The sequence below is a fragment of the Dipodomys spectabilis genome, unplaced genomic scaffold, assembly GCF_019054845.1.
Source record: "Dipodomys spectabilis isolate Male_0828 unplaced genomic scaffold, ASM1905484v1 ptg000435l, whole genome shotgun sequence".
Taxonomy (NCBI): domain Eukaryota; kingdom Metazoa; phylum Chordata; class Mammalia; order Rodentia; family Heteromyidae; genus Dipodomys; species Dipodomys spectabilis.
The window spans coordinates 329,084-334,733 of NW_024871112.1; the positions used below are offsets into that span (position 1 = coordinate 329,084).

A 5,650-nucleotide genomic window follows, 5' to 3' on the forward strand; every position below is an offset into this window, starting at 1 on the left:
TACACAGAAGGTAGGTAAAAGCTCTCCATTCTCTTACATTCTCAATTCAATATTCATATTGTCCAAGAAATAATAGCATAGCAATTAATGTCCATGGTGATTGTTTTCTGTTACATTTTGTCTTCAACACAGACTGTGTTGGTGAGATTGGGTTATCATGTAGAGAGTTGAGCTTATCAATTGAGGAAACTTCCAGTTTCCTTTTTAAAAAGTACTAAAACTTTTAAATATTATCATTAACTGACTTTTAAGAATAAAAAACCTAAAAAATTCATATACAATCACCCAAAATGCTTTCAAAGTAGGAGATGATAAAACAGGACCCTGTGAAGTAAATCTTCTTCTACTTTTGAAATTATTCTGAAAACCTTGTGCTGGATGGTCGCACCTGTAATCCTAACTCCTCCGGACATCTACTCAGGAGCCCGAGATCTGTGGATAACAGTTGGAACCCAATCAGGGCAAAATAAATTCATGAGATAATTTTTCAAAAAATTATTGAACTAGCATAGGGCCAAGAATGAAGATGTAGCTTATATAGTAGCTCACCAATCTAGAGAGAAAAGGCCTAGCAAGACCTTGAAGCCGTGATTTGAAATTCTGAGCATGCCAACAGAAATGCAATTTCCTGTACACGCATGCTACTTGCGCGCGTGCGTGCACACACACACATACACACATACATCCATTCTAAATATCTTCATATCAGTGTTTTGCATTAATTTCTTTGTTAACGATATTATATAAGCAAAATAAAGGAAATAAACTCCTCCCTCTTAGAAAAGTTTTATACTTTTTATTGTAAAAATACTGTACACAGGTGTCATATTTACATGAGCTAGGTAATGAGAACAATTCCTAACAAGCATTGTTACCTCCTCCTTTATTTTTCCCCTACCATTCCTTCCCTCGCACCTCCACAAGTGCACTCCCCTCCCCCCTTCCCCTGCCTAAATTGTAACGTTCATTTTTCAGCATAGTGTTTTGTGCATCTCATTGTTACAATGGGTAAACCTGTATCCCTATTTAGGGATTTTGTTTTTTTCCTTCCTCTCCCCAAATTAGAAGAGCATATATACAAGATATAGGCGCATCAACTTCAAATACAGTGAAAACAGTTGTTATAGCATGGGGAGGAACCTATAAAAAGACACAAAAAATCACATTGCACATTATAAGTACATTAGAAACAATAGCAAAAAAGAGAAAAATTCTTGTATCCCTATCTTGGGTTTCATTTCCCGGAACATCATGTTATCTGGTCATATGGACATACCTTTTGACCTTTTCTGCTTATACTATACATATATTAGTTATTGAAAATTAAGGAAACCATGGGACCTGTGTTCTTTTGGATTTGGCTTACTTCACTTAATATTTTTTCCATATCTTTCCAATTTCTAACTAATTGGATGATGCCATTCTTTCTGATGGAGGCATAGAATTCCATTGTTTATATAAAACACATCCTCTTGATCCATTCTTCTGCTGAGGAGCATCGGGGTTGGTTCCATATCTTAGTTATCTTAAATAATGCTGCAATAAATGTAGTTGTGCTGGTAGTTTTAGTATGGTCTTGTTTGTGATCATTTGGGTAAATGCCCCAAAGTGGGATTTCTGGATCATAGGGGAGATCTATGTGGAGTCATTTGAGGAACCTCCATACTAATTTCCAAAATGGTTGAAAAAGTTTACACTCCCACCAAGAATGCAGTAAGGTTCCCTTCTGTCCACATCCCCTCCAGGATCTATTGTTGTAAAACTATGGAATGCTTCAGGAAATTGCCTGTCATCCTTGCGCAGGGGCCATGCTAATCTTCTCAGTATCATTACAATGTTAGTTTATGTGATGCTGAATTGAGCACAGAATATTTTTATATATAAAGTGTAATTGATTTTCTTAAACTAGGCAATTCAACAAAAAGTAAGTTTAGAAGAATTGTGAAATTTTAGAACCATGTACTTCTTACATAAGCACACATTTTTTTTTTTTTTTTTTTAATTTAATTTAATTTTATTTGTGAACATACTGTACAGAGGAGTTACAGTTACAGGGGCAGGATAATGTGTACATTTCTTACCAAGCATTGCAGCCTCCTCCTTTGTTTATCCTTCACATCCCTTCCCAGCCTCCCCCCTCCCCCCCTAATCCCAATCCTTCTCCTTCCTCCCTCCCCCCAGCCCCCCCCCCCCCAACATTGTAAAGTTCGTTTTGGACATGACAACTTGTACTTCTCATTGTTGCAACACATTTAAGAATAATGTCAAGATGGACATGTTAAAAACAAAATAATTCCAGATATTTGTGGTTCAAGAGATGTGTAGGGGAAATAATTCAATTGTTCTATACAAGGCACATGTCATAATGAACACAGCAGCAAGTGTTAAGGGTTGTCAAAAATTTTAGTGTTTTATATCTATTTAATTTTAAGATTATATGCCAAAATTAGGACTGTTTGGCAGGTATAAAATTTTCTATAATGTATTTAAGATTTATGTTAGCAGACGTATAGTACTAAGTATGTACATTTCAGAATTTATAGAAACTTTGTTAATGAGAAGTTGCAAAGTCTTTGTGTGAAGAAGCAGAATGAAGGATTAAGACTTGCTTACTACACAGTTCTTGTTAAAATTTAGGGATTCCTTACTTTATATTTTAGCGAGGAACAAGAGATGATATAAGCCATAAACAAATAATGAGATGAGCCATAAATAATAACCTTAGTGTGTAACTTTGAAGACTATTCATAGCCTATAAAAATCTTGTTGAACATCATAATCTTAGGCGGTTTAAAATGTACAGGAATATGAGAAAATAGAAAATCTAATATGTAGTGCACTTCAAATACTAAAAACACTGGTAATTTTTTTGTTTTTTATTTTATTAATCATTATTTAATTATTGGTTTTCTTTGTAGCATTGTTTTACTTGTTATATAATACAACTTTTTGTTAGTCATCATTAGGAGGTACTTTGAGAAGGTTACTGGGGTGGTCAAACCATTTTTTTTATAGGTGCATGTGAATTTACAACTAGGAAAATTAAGAACAAAATATTTATTAAAAAATGATCAAGTAGAGTCTGAATCAGGAGAGTTGATACATGTCCACAACTAAAATCTTAGCCCTAGGTTGAAGCAACAGTATTACAGAGTTGAGGCCACAAATGTGAGAGACTGTGTTTTGTTTTGTTTTGTTTTATTTTGACTTTGTTGGTCATGGGGCTTGCACTCTGGGGCCTGAGTGCTGTTCCTCAGGCAAGGCTAGCACTAACACTTGAGGCAGAGCACCATTTCCATCATTTTCTACTTATGTGGTGCTGAGGAATCAAACTCAGGGCCTCATGCATGAAAGGCAAGCACTCTACCACTGAGCCAACTTCCTAGCACTTGAGAGACTGTGTTTTTAAAAAAATCATCTAAACAACATTTTCCTTTTGCTTTGGGTTATATAAGGAAATATATAAATATCTTTTTCTATTTTTGTGAATTGTTGTACTTCTAAATTTATAGTAACTTCAGCCACTTTATCCTTTTCAAAGTCATGAAATATCTCTGAGAGTTTGCTGCTGTGAAGATCGTTTTTGCATTTATAATTTCTTCTGAGTCACTTTTATTTTTATCAACATAACTTTATATTTCATGTTGATGGATTACAAATATCAAATACCTGCAAATGAACACATAGAGTCTAAAGATAGCAGTATGAATATTCTCATACAGCTCTTGTTTATCTATTATTCACTTTCAATATTATGATATTTCTCTCTCTCTTTCACTCTGTCTCATTTCCTCTCTTTCTCTTCCATGCCCCATGTCTGCTACTTAGAATTTCTGCTGGGCTACTATTATGCTTCAGGATCTGCTAGTTTTGTGGGAACATGAAAGCAACCATCGGTTAACCTTGCATTCTTTAAGAGTTATGACAGTGACATGATATTATTCTTTGCCATTCTAAATGGTAAAATAACATATCTAGGAGTTCCTTTTCACTTTTACTTCTACTATAAATTTTATCTCATAGGAATCATTGGAATGGATAAGATATTTTAACCTGTGACCTAAAATTATTTTTCTTTTATTTTTTTAATCTTCTACAAGATTACTTTATATATTTTTAAAAATTTTGTTCTTTTTATTATTTTTTCTTTTTTATTTTGAAAATACTGTACAGAGGGGTTGTAATTACATGGACAAGATAATGAGTACATTTCTTATCAAGCATTGTAGCGTCCTCCTTTGTTTCTCCTTCCCAGAACTTCCAATCCTCCCTGTCCCCCATATCAAATACTCCCCCCAACCAAAGTAGTAAAGTTCGTTTTTCGACATAAGTACTTGTACATATTAGTGTTGCAATGGGTCCACCCGTATCCTTATTTAAACGAATTGTTTCCCCCCCCCACACACACAAATTATATCAACATCAAATACAGTGAAAGCAGGGGTTATACCGTGGGGGAGGGACATCCAAAGCAACAAAGAAATATTCTTTAAATATGTTAGAAAAAATCGCATTAAAATCATTTGAATACATATCTTAGGGTTCATGTCCCTAACATCAACCTATCTGACCTTTTCTGCTTGACTCAGACATATACTAGTTGTTGCAAATAAGTTTAACCATGAAACCTATGTTTCTTTGGGCTTGGCTTACTTCACTTAATAGAATTTTTTCCTAGCCTTTCCATTTCTTAACAAATGGGGCAATGTCATTTTTTCTGATGGAGGCATAGAATTCCATTGTGTATATATACCACATTCTCTTGATCCATTCATCTACTGAGGGGCATCTGGGTTGGTTTCATGTCTTAGCTATGGTAAATAATGCTGCAATAAACATAGTTGTGCTGGTAGCTTTAGTGTGGTCTTATTTGTGATCATTTGGTGAAACGCACAAAAGTGGGATTGCTGGGTCATAGGGGAGATCTATGTAGAGTCTTTTGAGGAACCTCCATACTGCTTTTCAACATGGTTGAACAAGTTTACTCTCCCACCAACAATTCAGTAAGGTTCCCTTCTGTCCACATCTCCTCCAACATCTAACAGCCTCTTCAGTAGATGGTGCTGGAAAAATTGGTTAACTACTTGCAGAAAAATAGCTAGATCCTTATATATCACTCTGCACCAGAATCAACTCCAAATTGATCAAATACCTTGGAGTCAAATCAGACACTTTGAAAACATTACAGGATGGAAAAGGAGAAACCCTAGGTCTAATTGGCACAAGCCAAAATTTCCTTAATAGAGTCCCAGAAACACAACAAATCAAAGAAAATTTGGGCAAATGGGATTGCATGAAATTGCAGAGCTTCTGCATGGCAAAGGACATAGCTAGCAAGATCAATAGAATGTCCTCGGATTGGAAGAAAATCTTCACTAGCCATACAACAGACAAGGGTCTCATATCTAAAGTCTACCTGGATATCAACAAATTAAATCCCCCAACAACAAATCTTCAAAGAAACAACTACCCAATAAATAAGTGGGCTAAAAACTTACAGAGAAACTTCTCTGAAGGTGAAAGAAGGATGGCCAATAGTCACATGAATAAATGCTCAACCTCTCTAGCCATAAAAGAAATGCAAATCAAAGCAACATTGAGATACCACCTCACCCCAGGTAGAATGGCTATAATCAAGAATTTTTTTTTC

The 5,650-nt window shown here is 35.1% G+C and overlaps 1 non-coding gene across 1 annotated transcript; it reads right to left on the reverse strand.

Annotated features, from left to right (window-relative positions):
- Positions 1 to 1,758: 1,758 nt before the first annotated feature.
- LOC122097784 lies at positions 1,759 to 1,865 on the reverse strand. Its single transcript, XR_006145590.1, has one exon. It is a non-coding gene; the product is annotated as a U6 spliceosomal RNA (small nuclear RNA).
- Positions 1,866 to 5,650: the final 3,785 nt, after the last annotated feature.